Genomic DNA, 23,743 nt, shown 5'->3' with positions numbered 1-23,743 from the left:
CGGCAGCAGCTGGCTCGTGGGAGATGTTAGCGGCAATGATTCGACAGCTGGCTAGTGCCAAATAGAGCTGAGGGGGCTGGCGACGCCTCTCTTTTTCTTGGATTACCGAAGCTTGGTCCACCTTCAAGGGTCAAATCATCCAGTCTGCCAGCCTCGACGTCGCAGTGTATACGATATTTCTGATCTCATAGACGTTCTGTTACATACAAAGTAGTGTGATAGTTACTAATTGTTTGCCTGCTGCTTGTATAGCTCTATCTATTTGTGTGCTCACAGCAGCTTTCTGCGTTCCTGTGCTGCTTGTACATATACACACACACACACATTTCATTTTGATATCATGTACATGCGTAAGGGGCACATATCATGTCTATCAATTTAAAAGGCAACGAGACAACAAGAGGAAAGAGCTTTTGAACAAGTCAATTGTGTATCACTCTCTCGATCTCTCACGTAGGTTTAAAAAAAGGTTTTCTTCTAGGGACTCGGGAGTTTAATCAATTCCATGGCATTTACTCCTAACTCCCAAGATCATCGTGTGTGTGTGTGTGTGAGAGAGAGAGAGAGGGTGTGTTTTTTTGGGGGGGAATCACATGTTTTGACCAAAGCTGAGGGCTGGCTCTCTCTCACATGCGCACACCCCCTCTCTCTCTAACACACCGTTTATGTGTTCACTCTCTCTCTCAAACACACCGTTTATGTATTCACTCCCTCTTGACTCTTTGATCTCTCTCTCTCTCCCCCCTACAGTGCAAGGCTAGACCATACTCAACGACATGCTTAGCATTTCCTCTCTGATTATTATCATCATTATCATGGATGCAGTGATCTCTACCACAGTTAATCTCTTGAGTGCCCACAAGCCTCGCCATGCAGAAGCTGGAGTGATTATAGAGACAAGAGCAATAATTGTACACCTAATGAGCAATTAGAGCCACAATTATCTGCCTCTCTTCCACACACATTTCATTTTGATATCATGTACATGCGTATGGCACACATACATATCCAATCACATTATCTCTTAATAAGAGGGTGTTCATTGTTCACACACCACTAGACTCTCCAAAATATCCAACATCTAAAACTTGCTAAAACCTCAATCCAAAATGAGATAAGAGTCCCAATGGTTATTGTACCAAACATATTCAATCATGTTATCTTTCTTTTCTTAATTTTGATACCCTTCACTTTTTTATGTTGTTTTTCATTGCAAGTCCTACGAGTTGATATACCCTCTGGACAGAGAACAAGATGGGCGAGCCTACAATAAGCCATCATATGTGGTCCAATGACTTGGGTATGATGTTAAAACTCCTCTCTCTCTCTCTCTCTCTCTCTCTCCACCGTGGATCCCCCTTGCCATGCCCGTGGCAAATAGAGCCGAGGGTCACAAACCAAACCCTGCTTTCCCTTTTATTTTTCTCTCACGACGACTATTTGGTGACTTCTCGCACTGCTTGTGGCCTTGCTGTTGGCAACTTCAAGAGGCGGCGCCCTCTACTTCGCTTCATTGCCTCTCACTGCTGCATGTGGCTGTTGGCGACTTCAAGAAATAGCTTTTGCCTGCATTGGCTTTTGCGTGTTATTCCATCCCTGGGATTCTACACTGCGATGCGCCTTCATGGCTTTGGCCAGCTCCTTCTCACTGCCTGCTGGCTGTGGGCTACTTCGCCTCTTCTTATCTCACTGCCTTGTTGTTGTTTATCTTGGTCATTTCCAAAGCTAGGTGTGTGCTTCCGCAAACTCCATAAGCTCTTGCTTCAATCACTTAAGTGGCATGGACACAGAGATTCTCATGCTGTAGCTCCTTCCTCGCACAGTGGTTGGCTAGCCAGTTCAAGCCTTTGTCTCCATGATGGCTAGAACTTGTGTTTTTCTGTTGTCTTGCCTCCATGATGACTAGAACCTGTGTTGTCTCATGATGGCTAGAACCTGTGTTTTTCTGTTCCTTGTTTACTGTAACGATGAACTGTAAGCTTGTGTTTACTATAGTGAGCTGTAAGCTTTTGTTTACTATTTTTTTTTTCTTGCGTACAAGGTTGACTCTCTTTTTCAGGTTTGCATGTGTGGCTGACTCTGTATATGCATGTGTTGTACTATGAGTCTTGATGCTTGCACACTTTATAGGATTATTTGATGCTTGAATTGTGGTCCCACTAACTGTTAAGCTATAATATGTGAGATTCACCTTGCTCAATGCAATCTTTAATATGTGAGATTCAACATGCCCAATGCAATCTTTACTCTACTATTCTCCTCAAGTTATGAGATGCATGTGCACAATGCAGACACACATGTCGGCTGTTAGACTTGATCCCAGTTGCATAAGCTCCTTGAATGTTAACAGTTCTCCTATATTTTCTGCTATCTTGAATTAACACACTTTGTTGGGTTGTCTTCCTCCCCTTGTGCCTTTGCTTGTAGCTTGGCTTTCGTCCTGCCTTTGCATGCAAGCTAGCTAGGCTTCCTTTCTTTGTTTGTGCCTTTCTTTGTTTGTGACTTTACATTGACGCTTCTCGCACCCTAAGCCTACTTTCCTTAGTTTATGCCTTACATCCATTCCTTGCACTACCTTCCCCTCTTTTTCATGTAGATCAATTAATGATCTACTTGCATCTTCAACAACTAACACCCCAAACCCTGTGATATATCGAGCACACTGGTTTACACTAGTGGCCTGGGTTCGATTCCCAACAAGGTTAGTTGATTGGGTTGTTTTATACATTGCATCCATATCTTGATAAAAATCTATATTTTAACTTAGATTTGATTAATGCTATGCCAAAAAATTATTCAAGACTTCATTTTTGTACTAGATTCAAACTTGTATAATTTCTGTAATTCGTAATCAATCTTTTCCAAAACTACACTTGTTTTATGAAGACATCACAACACTCAAACTTTCACAAGATTAATACTAATCTTTGAAGATTAGCACTAATTCACATGATTAAGTTGTAAACAACCTTATCTCATGATGTTTCTTAGCATTTTTTAATTGTTTTTTGGTATTCATTTGTTCTTTTATATTTCAATTGTTTCTTGCAAGAATTCAACAAAAGTAATGATAAATAGCAAAGAGATACAAAGTATTTGTATGATTTTAAGAAATATTACTCATAACTATGAATTTTTTGGCCGACCTTGCTACGCGAGACGTCCTCCATTGACTCTCTGTCTCAGCAGTTGCAACTTTATCAGGTAGGTCTCCACGACCACATTCTCAAGACAACCAAAATGCTTCCCCAGCATTCTTGACATAAAACAGTCATTTACAAACAGTTCTCACAAATACAGTTTCTATAATGAACTCACATCTTTCCATATTGTTCCACATCAATCCATATTACTTAACCCAAATTCAATTCATATGAGTATCCATTCTTGACCAGATACATCATTTTCCATTCCATCACATCAGATTCATTCACTTCACATAGCATTCATTCCTATCTTTCTTAATTTACATTACGTCTCATCACATCCATTTCTCATTACATCTCATTCATTCACATCTTATATCATTCATTCACATGACATCTCATCTCATCCATTTGCTCATATCGACGTCATATCCATTCACATACATTTTGCATTCCACATACACATCCACATTCGTACATCCACATCCACATCTACATCCATACATCCATTTTCACATCCACATTCATACATCCACATCCACATCCACATCCACATTCATACATCCACTTTCACATCCACATCCACATTCACATCTACATCCATACATCCATTTTCACATCCACATTCATACATCCATACATCCACATCCACATTCATACATCCACCACATCCACATCTACATCTATACATTCATTTTCACATCCACATCCACATTCATACATCCACATTCACATTTACATCCATACATCCACATCCACATCCATACATCCACATTCATACATCCACTTTCTCATCCACATCCATATTCATACATCCACATTCACATCTACATCCATACATCCATCTTCTCATCCACATTCATACATTCACTTTCTCATCCACATCTACATTCATACATCCACATTCACATCTACATCCATACATCCATTTTCACATCCACATTCATACATCCACATCGATACATCCATTTTCACATCCATATTCATACATCCACATCCACATTCATACATCCACTTTCACATCCACATCCACATTCATACATCCACATTCACATTTACATCCATACATCCACATCCACATCCATACATCCACATTCATACATCCACTTTCTCATCCACATCCACATTCATACATCCACATTCACATCTACATCCATACATCCATTTCACATCCGCATCCACATTCATAATCCATATTCACATCTACATCCATACATCCATATCCACATTCCATATCTACATCCATACATCCATATCTATATCCACATCCATACATCCACATCCACATCCACATCTACATTCATACATCCACATCCTCATCCTCATCCATATCCATACATCCATATCCACATTCCACATTCATACATCCACATCCACATCTACATTCATACATCCACATCCTCATCCATATCCATACATCCATATCCACATTCCACCTTCATACATCCACATTTACATTCACATTCATACATCCATTTCCATATCCACATCCACATCCACATCCACATCTACATTCATACATCCACATCCACATCCATATCCACATTCCACATTCATACATTCACATCCACATTCACATCCATACATCCATTTTCATATCCACATTCCACATTCATACATCCACATCCACATCCACATCCATACATCCATTTCTACATACATACATCTCCATCTATTCCTCGTTCATTTTCATCTATCTGATTCATTTCACATCCTCATATCTATTTATAGAATACAAGAGAATTCTTATTTTTAATATAAGATTTCTTTATGCATCTATTTATGCATAAATTCCATTTTAAGGAGAATAACACTTTTGAAATAAAAATCAATCTTTTATGCAGCTTCCTATCATCTTCCTATGCATAAATTCATTTTAAATGAGAATAACTCTTTTGAAATAAAAATAAATTTCTTTATGCATCATTCTATGCATAAAATGAAAATTGATGAAAATAACTCTTTTGAAATAAAAATAAATTTCTTTATGCATCTTTCCATGCATAAATCCAATTTAGTAGGAATTACACTTTTAGAATAAAAGAATTTCTCTTATATATCTTCCCATGCATAAAAACTAAATCCAATGAAAAATAACTCTTTTAAAATAAAAACTTTCTTTTATGCATAAAATCCATTTATGATGAAAATCACACTTTTAATAGAAAAAAATATCTTTTATGCATATGTTTATGCATACAAATCATTTATGATGAAAATCACTCTTTTAATATAAAAGAATTTCTTTTATGCATCTAATTTATGCATAAAATTATTTATGATAAAAATCACACTTTTAATATACAAAAAATATCTTTTATGTATATGTTTATGCATACAAATCATTTATGATGAAAATCACTCTTTTAATATAAAAGAATTTATTTTATGCATCTAATTTATGCATAAAATCATTTATGATGAAAATCACACTTTTAATATAAAAAATATCTTTTATGCATATGTTTATGCATACAAATCATTTATGATAAAAATCACTCTTTTAATATAAAAGAATTTCTTTTATGCATCTAATTTATGCATAAAATTATTTATGATGAAAATCACTCTTTTGAATTAAAAAAATAAAATTATTTATGCATCTTTCTATGCATAAAATAAAAATTGATGAAAATAACACTTTTTGGATTAATTTAAATTCTTTATGCATCTATCCATGCATAAATCCAATTTAGTAGGAATTACACTTTTAGAATAAAAAAGTAAAACTTATTTTTACACAATTTTAGAAAATTTTACCATAACCTCCTTTGTATGGTTGACCAATTTTCAATTTTTAATTTTCTAAAATCAACTAGAATTTCACCAAGAGTATTTAATTCATTCTAATGTAAGCAATTTCTACTTATTTAAGAGAAACATTATGAAAAACTTGATTTTATCCATTAATCATTCATCTAGGATAAAGAATGGTTGGATTTACTAATAAAGAAGAGAGGGGAATGCCTTTTTTCAATGAGGCATAACATCATTTTCAATTTAGAGAAGACAAAAATCATAAAAAACCATAAAATTAAGCATAGATGGAAATTTATGCATTTCCTTACTATCATTCATCAATTAACTTCAATAGCATTAAAAAGCTATTCCAATTAAGCTTCTCAAGCTTGAGAGGGATTGAGAAGAAAGAAACATTGAGAAATTGTAGAAAAGATAAAAATTCACCCTTGCCCTTTACAAATTGCTTGATTCTTTGATCACGGTAGAGGCGCCCAACCAATCAATTGGTTTGGTGTGTTGATGGAGCCACCAATGGAGATTGAAGGAGGAGGGAAGCTCCAATTTGGAGAGAATTTTAGAGAATAGTAAAAATTATCATTATTTCAGCATAATTCTGGGATAGTATAATTCTCCTATTTTTTTACAAAGGGCTTATGTTCTATTTATAGGAGAGGGAGTCTCTAACCAAGGCCAACCGATTTCTAGAATTTTCCAGATTCAGTTTGGTTGAATTTGGACCAGATTTGGACCTAGTTTGGTTCCTTTTTTATTCGATTTTGATTCGGTTTGATCCAAGAGAGAGGAGAGATAAAAATATCACATTATTTTTGAGTTTAAAACTCATTCAAGCATGTGAAGTAGGTGACTCCTTGAAGGGACTCCCCTTCCTTACATATGTGTCAAAATGGAATCATTATACCCAAAATATCTCATTTTTTTAATATTACTCAATAGTTTTTTACTAATAAACCTTGTACATAGTTAACTCTTCATCTTATGTGAGCATTTACTCATTTTTGGGTATTTTCTTTTACAAATTGGATTTATCTCCTCTCCCCACACATGGATTGATCTTATTGGCCCATAGGAACCTTAATTTAAAATTTTGAAAAAATCTTGACTCTCAGGATAATGCCTCTTGATTTCTAATGCACCTTTTGGAAATCTTTTTGAACTTCTATTTTAGGGAAACTTATATTAATAAGACAAGAAATTATATTCAAAATCTGAATAATCTCTCTCTAGAATATTTTCTCTCTCTAGGCCAAAACAGGCAAAACAAGATCTTTTATATTTCTGAAGAGGGGATTGGTTACAAGGGAAGATACTGGACATCTTGAGAGGCTGGGGAGGAATCTTACAGCTTTGAAGGACCACATATATGCGGAGGGTTTCACACATGAGGGCATGTTGCATATTTTGGATCGTGCCTATACACACATTGATGTAGTGGATCATGCCTTAGATAATTCGAGCTATTCTATAGTGGATGTCGGCATTGGTTCAAATGAGTTCCTACACGTTTCTGACTTTGAGATCTGTTCCTTTGGCTTCCATGATGGTCTACATGACCCTAGTTTCTTTGGAGCCGGGATATTCATCTTTGGGTGTATGATATGCCACTTGGGATGTATGGTAGATGATTACATGGCATACCATTTAGATGCACTTGTGATGTCTCTTACCATGTTTTGGTCACAAGGATTGGCTTATGAGCTATCCCTCAGACTTGGGTTTCCCTTTTGACATGTCAAACTATTGTTGTATGGGATTCGAGAGTCTGTGATGCTGCATACTACATTTATCCATTTGACCCAAGAGGATTCATACCTAGCTTCACCATCGACATTGGTTCTCTACATTTTCCATTTGACCCACGTGGTTTGAGAGCCATAGGTTTGGCAGCACAAGGGTACGACCATGGCAAATCCAGAGACGGCCGTGGCACTTTCATGGAACGGATGTGGTAGTTGGACTAGGGAAACAAACGGGCATGGCAAGCTCAGCGAACGGTCGGGGGAAACATCGTGGCCTTCAGAAAACAAAAAGGAATGGGAATTTGCTCAAGCAATAAGAAAGGAATGACCGCGGGATCAACAATTCAAGAACAAATGGGCGCGCGCAGGGGCTTCTAGATTGAAGAAGGGAATGGGAATTCACTCATGAAATCAAAAAGGAACGGCCTAGGGCTTTGAATCGGATTTGGAACGGCCATTGGCAAACTTTGAATAAGCATGGCAAACTTCGAATGGGCATGGCAAGGCCTAGGTAGGTTGGAACGACCTGGGCAGTTCTAGAATGGTTGTGGCACTTCAAAACCTGCAAAGGAATGACCATGGCAAATGTGAAACACCCATGGAATTTTTTTTATGGGCACCCTAAAACAAGTTTTGCACCCAAAGACTATGCTGCCTGCACCCCAGTGCAGGTTTTGTACTGACAGTGTGCCCAATTCGCCAAAATAAGGAGTTGATTCCAAAATGGCGAGGTGGTAGGTAACACTTCCTTGAGGGATTCTGAAGCGGTTGGCAAGGAAGTACCTGAGACTAAAGAAGTTGATGATGGCATTGTTGTACTCAATTGTTGCAGCCTCACAATGAAAGGTGGGGGGGTTGCTGACGTTGAATGTATATCACTAAGGAGCTCTGTCAGTGGTAGCATGGGGGTTGTAGTGTCACTATGGAGCTTCTTCTTTCCTTTTTCTTGGGCAGTCTTAACGGAGGATGTTTCCTTGGGCAACCATTGAAGGGTAGGGGAGTGCTAAGCAACATAGGGTGGAAGTCGAGGTTGGGGAGATTTAGGGACCCAAATGTGATGATTGCCCTCGTAGAAGTGCTGGGCTTGTAGGAGAGGTTTGGGGATCCACTAGGGAGTTGGTTTTGGGTATACTTGAGGGTTCATTTGAGGGTTGGAACTCCGTGCACAACACTCATGATTGCCCTCGTAGAAGTGCTGGGCTTGTAGGAGAGGTTTGGGGATCCACTAGGGAGTTGGTTTTGGGTATACTTAAGGGTTGGAACTCCGTGCAGAGCACTCAAGCTTGAATTTGTCTTATACCTTATAGGCTTGAGGTTGGTAAATTTGTTGTTGCCAACATTGGGGAGACGAGGAGATTTGGGTGCCTGTGGATGAAGAGGATGGTTGGATCTTTTGGGGATCCACAATTGAGATTTGCCCTCATAATATCCTTGTGTTATTGCAAGAAGCTTTTTAGGTACCCAATGGCAAGAGATCAAATTTTACGGAGTTTTATTAGTGATGTTAGCTATATTAGTTAGGTTAGTGCAGATTGGTGGGGTAGCAGCTTGTGAAGTGGCAATATGAGTGGGGGTTGTTGCTGTGCATGGTGGTGGTGTGGGTGGGAGAGGCATTGATGTGATCGGAATGAGAAGCGGCCTCTTTTCTGGTGGAATGCATTGATAAGGATGAGGAGAAGGGATGATGGTGGGTGGTGAAATGGGAAGTGCTTGGCATGGGGAACTAGCGGGTATGGGCTCTTTGTTTGTCATGAGAATAGTAACTTGTCCCGAAGCCAATTGTAGGGTTTACCGTTTGTGCATCCTAGTCGATGTTGCATCGGTAATATCCCATCCAACCCCTTCCAACAAGGAGGATCTCTTCATGCATTTTTCCTACAGGCATCATGTAGAACTTCCCTTCCAAGGTATTATTTCCAATGTGGAATAAAAGTGTGACTGTGCCTACGCAATGAACATGATGTGATGCAATAGTGGTTAACAATTGGCAGGGTTCTCTTTGAGTGTAGGTTCCCTAAGGGAACACCAATTTTCATACGACATCAAATTGTAACTAGCCCCTATATCAACAAGAGCTAATTTTTGGACAAAGCTTGTCGGAGTGGTCATGCCTAACCACAACCGAGCTCCTTCACCTTCTAGTTGTCTTCTTCTAGGTCGACCAATTGGGTCATTTTGAACATAATATGTCACTACCTAAGCTTGGCTTGCCTTGCTTTGGCCTCTTCTATCTCATTTCATATCCTCATGGTCTTTCTTTTGCTGTTTTTTACCGGGGATGGCTTCTAAGGTGGCCTTAGTGAGAGGGCCGTAGTAGCATTTTAGTTTGCTACCGTTGAAGAAGTAACCAGCCATCTCAACACCATCAGTGTTTTGATGTGCACCGCGCCTTCTTGTGGTGTTATCTCAGTGACTAGGAAAGGTCCTAAGCCTTTGAGCTTGAGTTTCTTTTTATGTGTCTTGGTATTGAATAAGAGGACCATGTCGCCCTCATTCACCTGTTTATCCTTAAGTTGATCATCACCAAACCATTGTCTACGCCTTAACTTCTCAACAATCATGATGTATACAGCTAAAAGGCATGTTTTGTCAAGCTTTTTGAGCTCAAAAATGCGACAGCCTAAGATGTTTCCAGTGAGCTTTTCTTGTACTACTCCATGGGCATGACCCCTTTAGTACCATAGGTTAAACTAAAAGGGGTAGCATTGGTTTCTACCTTGTATGAAGTTCTATAAGCCCAAAGCGCAATCGGTAGCTTTTATTCCCAATCATTGGGCTGGCCTCCACAATTTTGGTTAGAATGGCACACATGATTTTGTTCATGCTTTCTGTTTGGCCATTAGCTTGTGGGTAATATGGGGAGGAATTTTTGTGGGTGACAAGGAACTCTTGCAAGAGGAATTTGATTACCTCATTATTAATGAAGTGTGTCCCATTGTTAACAAGCTCGAGGGGGCAACCATAGCGGGTGATGACTGATTCATTAAGAAATTTAGTGTGATCTAGCATTAGCCTTGCAAGTTGCACGAGCTTCTACCCACTTGGTGCAATAATCTGTATCAACAATTATATAATGTGCTTGAGTGTATTTGGCTGTCGGACTGATAGGTTCGATGAAATCTGTGCCCCATTTCTTGAATGGTTGTAAGGACACTAGGCATATGGTACAGGGAATGGTTGTACACTGGCGCTTATCAAATTGTTTAACATATTCTACAGTGTCAGCCATTAGAGTGAGCCACCGTGAGGACCTTACAAGCAGTGATACCTGCTGCAAAGTGCCCCCCAACGCAAGCAGAGTGAGCCTATTCTAGGAGGAAGACATACTCATCATCCTCCCGAACACAACATCGAAGAATTCTATCTTTGACTTGCTTATAAATTTGGCTTGCAACAATGAGTTGGTAGGGGGCTGCTTTTTTGATTAAGCAACGAGCATGATCTTTGTTGAGGAGGGGATTAATAGATAAGCCATTGGCTAAAAAGTGAGCCACTTCCTCACCCCATTCAAGAATCAAGCATAGTTAGAATAGGGTGGCATCTGGTAAATCATCATCTACTCCTACCGGCTATTCATCATTGGGGATCCTTGACATGTCGTCTACAAGGACATGAGAGCCTTTCCTCACTGTAAACGGTGAAGTCAAACTCAAGCAAAATAAGTAGCCCCATTGGGTGATTCTGCTCATGCAGGGCTTATTTACCAGGTACAAAAGGGCCTAATGGTCCATGAAGAAAACAAACTTAGTTGCCAAAAGATAATGGTGGAACTTCTTGATAGTGTAGACCATGGCTAATCCCTCTCTCTCGGTAGTAGTGTAGTTCCTCTTAGCTTCATTGAGTTGGCGGCTAGAAAACTCATGGGGAAATCCATCTTGTGTTCTCCTGGTTGGGCCAGCACACATCCGATAGCAAAGGCTGAGGCATCAATATGGACGTGGAAGATGATATCCTAGTTTTTGGGGACTTGAGAATGGTTGCACTTGCCAAGGCTTTTTTAAGCATAGTGTAGGCCCATTGGCATTGTTCAGTCAACTGGAAGACAATGAGGAGTTCGTAGAGAGGTCGAGCAATATCTGTGTACATAAAAATGAATCCCCGATAGTAGCCAACGTGTCCCATAAAGCGTTGGACTCCTTTGAAGTTTGTGGGTGGTGGTAGCTCTAGGATGAGTTGCAGTTTGCTGTCATTGGTAGAGATTCCCTACCTCTAGGATGTGTCCCAGGATCACTCCATATCAAACCCCAAATTGGCATTTAAGTGGGTTGAACAAGATGTATAGCCTGCACCTTTCTAGCACTTTGCGCAAACATGCAAGGTGCTCCTTCCAGGAGGAATTGACATAGAGGTCATCCTTGAAGACCTCAATGAATTTCCAAAGATATTCCTTGTAAGCTATACATATAAGATGTTGGAAGGTTCCGAGGGCATTGGTCAACCCAAACGGTATGACTCGATATACATAGGTGCCTCATTTGGTCGCAAAGGCTGTTTTGTGCTAGTCCTTAGGGGGTCGATCATCAGCACCTAATTGTAACCAGAGAATCCATCGAGGAACTATAGGCTTCCTTTCCGGCTACTCATTCTAGCACATGTTTTGTAAAAGGTAAGGGATAGTGGTCCTTGTTGATAGTGGTGGCATTGACCTTTTTAAGGTCGACACACACTCTAACTTTTCCGTTCTTTTTGGGCACTATCACAATGGGTGATACCCTTCTGTATGCTCAAATTCATAGATGAATTTAGCATCAATGTAAGATGTCCAGGGTAGCAAGGATATGCATCCAGTTCTCAGATTCCTTAGGCTGCTCTGGAAGAGGTGCACACCCCTCACTCTCATTTTCATCTTCAAGTGTTTTGTGGCATGTATGGCACACATGGACTGTAGTGGATCGCATTGTTGTAACAGAGTCCTTTGTGAATGGTCTGCCGCTCATGGGGTAGACCTTCCATGTGCATAGATTGATCTTGAATGTTAGATCTTTTTGCTGGATGTATATGTGGTCGATATCCCAATCATGAATCATTTTTGACTCTCTCATGAATGGTTTACCAAGGATGCAACCGTATGAGATTGGTTGACATCCAAAATTCATTACCATGAACATGTGGTGGTAAGTGGTTCCCATGATCTTAATCTTGATATCCCTCTCAGTAGACCAATGGGTCTAGCGGTGGCTCCATCAGCAAGTTTAACCAGTAAAGTGGTGTTATCCAAGGCGGGGACTCCCCATTTTTCCTAGCATTGTTTTGTAACAATGCTCACTCCCACTCCACCATCCAAGATTGCTATAATTTGGTGGCCATCAAAGGTTATTGGCAAGGCAACATTGAGTTCATCACCTTTGAAGAACTATCCAAGCTTATTCACTCGAACCGTAGGGGTTCCAGTTACCTTATGGGGTATGCGAAATTCTTTTTCCTCAGAGTCAGTAGAGCTATTAGGCTTGTGTGGGAGAGACAAGAGCTATTAGGCTTGTGTGGGAGAGACAAGAGCTTGCTCTTAGACAAATGGCCCTCTCCATACACTAAAGTTCTGGCTCTCTTGCTTCAAGGTCTGGGGTTCCTTGTCCCGTGCTTGGGTGGTCTTTGCTTTCACTGGTACTATCAAAGACAAGCACTGTTTGACTCCACTCAGTATTTGCTGATGGGCCCGATCTTACAAGTGAAGGAGCGTCTTAAGAGTTTGCTTCATCGAAGAGAGGGTTATTTTGCATCAATCTACCCGATCGTAGGTGCATGGGCATATGGAACTATTGTGTAGATCCCCTCTAAGAAAAAGATGTTTTTTTGGGCAAAACAAAACGGCCGTACACTTTGGAGCGATCGGGTGTATGCTTCAAAATGTGGAACGAACGGGCGTACGCTTGAGGAAGACAAAGAATGGATGTTCGCTTCTAGGTTGGCCAAGTGCTATTCTCTAGATTTTAGATTTGGAGGATAAAATGGGTGTTTGCTTCGGAGTAGAAGGGAGCGGGTGTTCGAATTTGAGTCCTAAATAGAATAGGTGTGGCAAAGAAGCCACAGATTTTTGCTTTAAAAAATTGAATGGAACGTACGTTCCAGATCCGAATGAAGAAGGAACGCGCATTTGTTTGCAAAACTAGGAATCAAAGGAAAAGACGCGGGTGTGGCAGTTGCAATTGAGATTAGAAATGGTTGTTCACTTCAGATGAGAAGGGAATGGATGTGGCACTTTTGAAACAACCGTGGCACTGCCAAAACTAGGAATTTTTAAAATTGATTGGGGCTTTATGACTGCAGGTCTGATAGCCTCCTTGGATATTCTCTGTCAATACAGTTACCCTCCCAAGATTGAATGCACTTCAATGCAATTCAAGCTCAATTAAATGCATTTATTTTATTTCTAATGCCTCTGCCATATCTAGGTAGAGGATATGACTGGATTTAGCCTATTGTATAGGAAGGAATAGACGTGGTATATGTGCCACGACCGTGGCTTGATAAGCGAACGGGTGTTTACTTCTTAGTGCAGCCAAACAGAGCAGTTTTGCTTGGAATTTTCCTCAAACACGTGTTGATTTAGGTGTTTGCCCAATGTTTTTTTGTGTTTTTGTTTCAATAGGGAGCTAGATCTAGTCTCTAGCTACCTATTATTGCCTATAATGCATGATTTAAACTAACAAATTGAGATTAATTTGAAGGTTAAGCTAGAACGCAAACTTGAAAAAAAACATAGAAAATTGAGATTTTGCTTGAATGTTAAGGGCATCTTGATGAGACGAGCAAGTTGTAATCCCAACTTAAGGAGTCCTTGAATTGCACCCTAGTAGGATCATAAATTTTAGAGAAAGGCAACTCTGTAATAGAACTTTGGTAGAACATCTAGTACAATGGAAAGATTACCCTAAAGAGGATGCAACTTGGTGGGAAGATGAAGCTGCACTCTTAAAATAACACCCTGAATTCATGACATGAGATGTGAGGACATCTCAATTTCTTTAAGGGGGGAAGGATGTAACATGCCCATCTTCAATAATAATATAAGCCCATTTGATAGATGAATTTATTATCTTTTTATGATGTAAAAATTGTAAATTTTAATAATCGAGCTATTTTCACTTAGAATCTAAAAAATCTGAGTCTAAATTTGGAATCTACATGCAATTTTACACTAGTATAGGATTTTATAACACTAAAAAATAGACATTGGATTAAGCCTATACGAAAATTTTTAGTTAAAATATAGCAAACTTTAAACCTTAATAAATGCACGTCTGGGTGTCCGATTGACAAACGGTATGCACCCCCACTCTCACGACCAGGGAAACACCCCAAACATTTTCATTGGAAACAAATTTTGCACTTGCCAGGTGCTCCGACACACATATTAAGGCTGATGCCCCAAATTAGGGTTCCCGTCCCAAAAAGATGACGTTCACATACTCGAGTGCACATGCAATAGCCGCATAAGGACCCAAGGCCGACCACCCCGATGTATGGTCCATACTGGCTGACATGTGGATGCCCATAGTGCCACTAACCCAGAAGATACATGCGTACCTTAGCTTTTGCTCATGCACAGGTACCATCCCTTTTCCTAGACTCATGCAGCCACAGACTGGTGTACTTTCACCATACACCATCCTTTGTACCCCGCTTTGCTCTCCCTTTCCCTACACACCCGTACCCCGTACCAGCTCCTATATACACCCCCAACACCTCCATGGTTGACACCCCTGACACCCTGTGTTGTCCGTACTACCTGACATTCCGCTCAACAGCTCGTACCTAACACTCTATGATGGGACTGTACTCGACAGCCCTCTGTAGCCACTCTCCCAGAGTAAGCCTTTTTAGCCCATCTCCAAGTAAGCTTTGTAGAAAATTTTTCACCATCTCACCCTTTTGTTGAGTAGAGAGTGACTTGCTCTCCCCCCCCCTAGGTGCAACCTTTTTTGCCCCAAATTCCAGTTTAAGGACACCTTCTCCCCCATAGTGACTTTAGTAAGGGTTCTTTGGCTCTTAAAGGTGGCTCCCACCTAGGAGTTTATGCTCATAAAGTGAGCAAACAAGCTCCAATTTGTGATCTGACTGAAGCATTACGTTTGCACAGCGACGTGAGCTATGAGAAGGTGAAGGGAATGGCTCCTCCATGAAGACGCCAAAATACCACCTCGGGAAGCATGTATAACAGCGACCCTAGAGGGAATTCTCCGGATGCGACCCCATCTCTCCCCTTGGGAGTCCCACAAGGAATTAATGGCCAGGTTAGCTTGGTCATCGTTTAAAAAGAGGTTTTTGATTGAATTTTTAATATTAGCATTAAATTAAGAGAAAGATATCACTATCCTTGCTTTGAAAATTACCAAAATCCTTATGATATTGTCCTTGAGAAGGTGATGTTGTTTATCGTATTCTATGGTTTAGTTTAAGCAATTGTTATCCTGCTTAAGTTAAATTAATTAAGAGAAAGATATCACTATCCTTGCTTTGAAAATTACCAAAATCCTTATGATATTGTCCTTGAGAAGGTGATGTTGTTTATCGTATTCTATGGTTTAGTTTAAGCAATTGTTACCTTGCTTAAGGTAAGAAGTACAGGTACATCTTCTCCCTGCCTCGAGGCTAACCCCATTTCTATGCTTGTGTAGCTAAGCGCGACGTTATAGCAAGGTTCGGAGTCGGCCCAAGGTATCCCTTCTACCATTGGGAAGATGAGGTTCGCCGGTTTAGGCGAGTAATATGATGCTGCCTAGTTTTGTATGCCTAGTTTTGTATAGGCCCATGCTAGTGCAGTGAATAAGCCCTCCCTAGTGTGTAGACATCCCTCTGAGGAGTAGGAGGATCAAGTGTGATGGAGCCTGAGAGGGCAACAAGCCGACTTGAGTCCTCGCCAACTGCCAAACGCGATGAGGTGTATGGTCCCGTAGGGATTGCCCAGTCTATAGAGGGCTGGAAGACCGAATGATGTGTAAGGAAATTAATTAAAACTTGTCTATATATGTCACACACAGTGGTAGGAATAATTAGAAAACAAAGTTGATGCGTGAGTTGGGTGGAAAGTGGGAGGATGGAATGCCCTAACGGCACCATCCTATGGACGGGTGGACCCGATTTGTCGGGTAGCTTTCCAACAGATTAATTGGAAATTCTACGTTAGGTAAGTAGGTTCCTGAGCAACTCTACTCTAGGGGACTAGGCCAAGGGATGTGCCTTATTACTACACAGAAGAGGAAAAAAGCTTTATTTCTAAGAATCAGAATAGAGGTTGCCCGAATTAAGGTCAGTCACTCAATGAGTGATCTGATTTTAAGAGTCATTTAGAAGAACATGCTCCCCTTTGCGGGATAGAACTAGGTCTTAACTATGAATCGTATCCTTGTGTCTTTACATGGTCAAGGTGTCGACAAGTAGGAAATTTTTCTCGAGTTAGGCTTAGTAGACTAGAATCACATTAGTACCATGTGTTTTCATTGCCTGGTATACTATTAGGTTGACCAGACTCACATTTGTTAACTCACACCTTCAAACTCATGTCTATTGACTTACGCCTCTAGACTCATGACTCACAACTCTAGACTCGTGACTCAAGACTCATGGCTTATGCCTCTAGAGTCACAGTGTGTCTCTAGGCTCACAACTCGTCTCTAAGCTCACTTGTTAACTCACGGCGCACATCTCTAAGCTTATGCGTGTTGACTCATGCTTTTTTTAAATGGGACTATGGCCTTACGTCTCCCCACCCGAGAGAGTTTGGCTATTGAATTCCAAATATGATGGGAATTCCTATTTTATCATTTAAATTTATTCATGCATAAAATAATTTATCTAAAATTTCTCTTAAAATTGAATAAAAATATCCATTAATCCAAATATGATAAGAATTCCACTTTTTCCATTTAAATGATTGAATTCCAAATATGATGGAAATTCCTCTTTTATCATTAAAATTTATTCATGCATAAAATAATTTATCTATTTTTTTAATTTTAAATAAAATATCCATTATTTAATATTCCAAATTTTCTCTTTCTCCATTGGAATACATGGATCTCCATTATCATGGGAATTCCTCTTTTATCATAAAAATAAAATTAACAAAAATTTCTCTTTTTTTTCTAATTAACTATTTATGCATAAATATTAAAAATTAATTTTCCATGGATATGATGAGAATTATTCATTTAACATAGGATGACTAATCCTAGAATATGGTAGGAAGCCCTCTTTTCACATTATGCATAAAAATAATTTATGTGTTAATTTCTAAAAATTTTACCATAGCTCCACTGCTATTACTGATAATTTTTAATAATTTTGAAAAGCATAAGACTTAGTAATACACTTATGATAGATTAACTATCAATAGATCTAAATCCAATTCATGGATCTAAATCATAATTTTATCATAATTTATGTAACATAAAAGCATTAAAAAGCCATTTCTTTAGCCTCTAGCTTGACTAGCATAGAGTTTGATTTTAGAATTAAGAATTGCTCCATGAGAAGCATCATTTGAATAGAGAATTGGTCATAGGAATGACCATTCTTTGGGGGAGAGAGAGAGATATACTAAAAAAACATCCTAATTAAGCATAAATGTAAACTTTTTTGTGATTAATCAATCATTATGGAGAGCTTCATTTGCATTGAAAAACCATTCATTTGAATACTTCTCAAGCTTGAGAGGGGTTGAGAAGTGAAAAACATTTAGAATATTAAAGAAAAAACCATAAAGTCACATCTTACCTCTTGTTTTGCTTGCTTCTCTATTCTTGGAAGAAGGCCCCAACCAATCAATTGGTTAGTATGTTGAGAGGAAATCTCCAAGGAAGGTTGAAGAGAGAGAGAAGCTCCAATCTCTCCAAATTGTAGAGGATCTTTTGGAGATAATATGCTTATTCTAATGTAATATTGGCATGGTCTAGTTTATAGATGAGAATACAAAAGAATGAGGGTCTATTTATAGGTGAGGGAGGCCACTAACTGAGTCCAACTAAGTTCTAGAAATTTTCAGCTTCAGTTTGGCTGCATTTGGACAAGATTTAGACCAATTTAGCTCCCTTTTTGATCTAGGAGAGATAAAAATATCTTAATATTTTTTAATTTAAAACTCATTCACATGTGTGAAATAGGCACCTCCTTGAAGTCTCCCCCCTCCTTACCAAGGTGTCAAAAATGTATCATTATACCAAAATATCTCAATTTTTTAGTAATATCTCATAGTTTTTAACTAATAAACCTTATACTCAATCAACTCTTCATCTTATGTGGGCATTTACAAGAGGAGTATATTGTGAATGAGAGTGCTGCCCATATTTACAAAAAATTACAGCAAGGAGACGGTGAAGAATTTCCTCATTATAAGCTTCGGAATGGTCTACTATGGCACAAGGATAAGGTGTATTTGGTTTCAACCTCATCCTACATTCCCAAGGTGCTTCATGAGATGCATTCTTCACCGCTTTCGGGTCATCTTGGTGTTCTCAAGACATTTGACAAAGTGGGCAAAAGCTTCTATTGGAAAGGCATGTGGAGGGATGTCAAGAAGTTTGTTTTGGAATGTGTGTCATGCCAAAGGAATAAGGATAGTCACCAATTGCCAAGAGGTTTACTTCATCCTTTGCCTGTTCCGGATGGAAAATGGACTCACATTTCCATGGACTTCATCACGGGCTTGCCAAAGACGAAGCATGGATGGGATCAAGTATTTATGGTGGTGGATAGACTCACCAAATCAGCTCATTTTATTGCTTCCAAGACTACTTATGGGGCCTCTCATTTCCATGGACTTCATCACGGGCTTGCCAAAGACGAAGCATGGATGGGATCAAGTATTTATGGTGGTGGATAGACTCACCAAATCAGCTCATTTTATTGCTTCCAAGACTACTTATGGGGCCTCTCATATTGCCAAGCAATTTATGGAGCATGTATTCAAGATACATGGTTTGCCACTCAACATAGTTTGTGATAGAGATACCAAGTTCATGGGCACTTTCTGGAGGACATTGTATGAGAACTTGGGGACTCAAATCACTCCTTCTACAGCCTATCACCCTCAAACGGATGGGCAAACGGAGTACACAAACAAATGGCTCGAAGTGTACTTGAGGCACTATTGTCATGACATGCAAGCATCATTGGATGAATGTCTTTACCTTGTTGAATTTTGTTATAATTAAAGCAAGAATTTGAGTATTGGGATGTCACCTTTCGAGGCTCGATATGGGTATCAAGTGCATGTGCCATCTATTGCCTTCCATGAAGCTTCTTCAATTATGCAAGGATAATATGAAGAAGGCACAAGAAGTCATGAAGGCAAATGCGGATGAGCATAGACGCAAAATGGAGTTCAAGGAAGGTGACTATGTGTTGCTCAAGCTTCCTAAGAGCCATCACAATATTCTCAAAGGGTCTTCCAATTCCAAGTTGGCACATAGATACTATGGACTATATTTGGTAGTCAACAAAGTGGGTGATTTGGCTTATAAGCTTGACCTACCTCCTTCTACAAGGATTCATAATGTGTTCCATGTATCCAACCTTAAGAGGTTTGTGGGATCTCTTCCTCAAGAGATTGAAGAGTTACCACCGATGGATGAAGAAGGAGAGATTATCTATGAGCCAGAGAGGATTGTGGACAAGAGGACAAGGGTTTTGAGGAACCGAAACATTGATAAATTCCTTGTGAACAACATGGTATACTTGATGAAAGTATTCCTTGATCAAGTGGCATGATTATTATGTGAAGAAAGGGCATATCATGAGGTTTTATATGTGCTGTAATTTCTGGATAGCTTTGGTTGGATCTATTGTTGGGATTACCAATCTACTCCAACACACTTGGAAGATCATTTGATTCGATGACAAATATGTGGGACCCTTTTGGGTGCAGCTACGCATCATTTGTAGCTCATTTTTATGGAGGTTTCATGAAGAATTTCAAGGGAAGCTTCATCGACAACATGGCTACCATAACAGTCCTACATGCTATTTTTGGAGAAGGAGTTTGCTGGCTTCACTACATTTGGTTTCCCTATTCCAAATGTATTCGAGGCGCATATTTGAAGACCTCTCTACTTCCCATGGGTTTACATTGAGATTGCGATTCAATTGTAAATATCTTGTATGATTTTGAGGACAAAATCTTTGGGAAGGGATGGTTTATCATGAACCATAGAGCTTGATTTGCACATGTACATAGGGGTCCATGGGCAAAAGGAGAAAGTGACTATAAATAGGACTTGGGGGACATTGGTAGGATCTTTTGACACTTTTACTAATTTTGGTCATCTTATATCTTTGGGCTCCATCTATGGAGATTTGGCCTTCCATGGTCATCCTCTTGGTGAGAGGTTAAACACACTTAGGCTATTTGTGCATCTTCTCTTGCTACATGCACTTATAGATTTTCTCTCTCTTGTATATTCATGTGATGAGCCATTTAATCACTAATCTCATGATTAATGGATGCTAGATTCTTGCTTTGATGTGTTTGATTCCATATTTTGCTCTAGATCCATTTCATTTATATTTTTAAGTGCTTCTAACAAATTTGCTTTCTTTGACGCTCTATATTGCATTTCTTGGTATCCCTCTTCTTAGGGAGTCAAGATCATGAGGTTATTTCTATGGGACTCACGCATTTGGACATACATCTCTAGACTCATTTCTCTAGACCTATCCCTCTAGACTCGCGCTCTAGACTCATGTTTGTGTGCTCACACAATTTTTGAAGAAACAAGCTCATAGACATCTAATGAGTTAGCCTCTTCAAAAATTGTGCTCACACAATTTTTGAAGAAACAAGCTCACAAACATCTAATGAGTTAGCCTCTCATCACACCTACTAGTGGGCTCAAGCCTCTAGGCTCATGCTTTAGACTCACGGGTTTAGGCTCATGCCTACCTATAGACTCATGTCTATAGGCTTACACATTATTTTTTAATGATCTAGGCTCACATCTATCATCTATAGACTCATGTCTACAGGCTAACACATTATTTTTTAATGATCTAGGCTCACATCTATCATCTATAGACTCATGTCTATAGGCTAACACATTTTTTTGTATGATCTATGTAAGATCCCTGTCCCCACTGCGCAACAAAGTGCTAGTAGCGAAAGTAACAATTCTTGCGCGAGCCAGGGTCCCACACTTGGGGCCTCGCCCACCATGGATATCCGGACAAGAGACTAACCCATCAATTCTTCCAAAACTGACCCGGAAAAAACTTCTCTTGCCCGAAAAGCACGGGTGATTCCTCCAGTATAACTTTTCTCTAACGTAGTCAAAAGCCTTAACTAACTGAATTGATCTGACTGAACCCATAAATCCCATAGTCAGATCAGGGAAAAGATTGCACTTGGATCATAGAGACCAACGCTTTTTTCCTCATTGAGAGGCACAGCCGTTGATTCTTTTCCATAGAACAATTTTTATCTGGGATTTACTTCATCTATCGTACCATAACAGAATTGAGTGGTCTCAATTCAGGGATCCATCAGTCCAGCCTAATCCCGTGGGTTACCCAACCACCCAACCACTATAGTGATGGGATCCTATTAAGAATTTGGTTAGGTTTTGTCCCGGGTACCAGGGAAAAGAGTTCCCAGGCTCCCTAGCCAGATATTCATGCAAACTTAAAACTAGGCACACCACTTACACACCCAATATGAAATTGCCTTTTTCATAGAATCAACCCATAGAATCAGCTATCTTTTAAAAAAAACAATCTTTAATGGAACCATTGTGTCACTGATCATAATCCTCAAAATCTCCGATTGAATCCTTATTTCCAATCATCGGTGTACCTATGGCATCATTGGCAACCAGAACGCTCACCACCTGTCCACTCATCAGGGGCCTTTCTCATAGTAACCGGCAATATATTCACATAACAAAATGGAATCTCCGTTGAAGATCAGCAAGATCAATCAACGGATCCATATAAAAGAGCCATGGACTCATCCGTTGAGGACCAGCAAGGTCAATCAACCAGATCCATGCCCGAATTCAGAAAATAACTCATACTTTCACGACGCACATGTGGGTATCGTAGAGCTCGAGCACTGTATGCTCAACACCCTCTAGGATCCTTTGCAGGTGACCTAGCGCTTCACTCATAGGCCGCTTCCTTGGTCCCTCATCTCCATTGTACCGGAAGCTCACCATTTTAATCAAACCGAGGCTGGTCAAGACCTCGGCCGAGCTTGCTACGTGAGATGTCCTCCAATGACTTTCCGTCAGCTGTTGCAAATTTATCATATTAGGTCTCCATGACCTCATTCACAAGACGGTCAAAATGCTTCTCTAGCATTCTTGACATAAAACAGTCATTAAAAAAAATAGTTCAAAAATATAGTTTCTATAACGAACTCTCGTCTTTCCACATTGCTCCACATCAAAACACATTAATTAATTCCACAACCATTTCATAAGTATTTGTATTCTCATCCAATCTCATCATTTTCATCTCATCTCATCTTTCCTCAATTTAACCTCATCAGATCTCATCCACTCACATCTACCCATATTCACATCTCATCACATCACATTCATATTCACATCTCATCACATCACATTCATTCACATCTCATCCATTCAGACCACATCACATTCACTCTCATCACATCTCATTCATTTTGCCTCACATCTCATTCATTCACATCTATCCCGATTCACATCCCATCACATCACATTCATTCATATCCATTTTGCGTTACATCTCATTCATTCACATCTATCCCGATTCACATCCCATCCCATCACATTCATTCATATCCATCACATTCACTTTCATTCATATCCATCACATTCATTCTCATCTCACCATTATATCACATCACTTCTATCCACATCATATCTCATTCATACACATCTCGTCTCATTCATACACATCTCATCTCATTCATCCACATCACATTCTTTCACATACACATCTATATCCATTCTTTACATACACATTCACGTACGTTCTTCTCATACACATCCTTATCCATTCTTTCACATACTCATTCACATCCATTTCTCACATACACATTCACATTCATTATCATCACATACATTCACTCACATCCCATATCATTCATTTACATTTTGATTCACATGACATCACATCTCATCTATT

Source organism: Cibotium barometz, chromosome 30 (assembly GCF_041138505.1).
Source record: "Cibotium barometz isolate CiBa-2024 chromosome 30, ASM4113850v1, whole genome shotgun sequence".
NCBI classification, from domain to species: domain Eukaryota; kingdom Viridiplantae; phylum Streptophyta; class Polypodiopsida; order Cyatheales; family Cibotiaceae; genus Cibotium; species Cibotium barometz.
The sequence above is the reverse complement of the archived record's forward strand: the minus strand, read 5'-3'. Positions refer to the sequence as shown.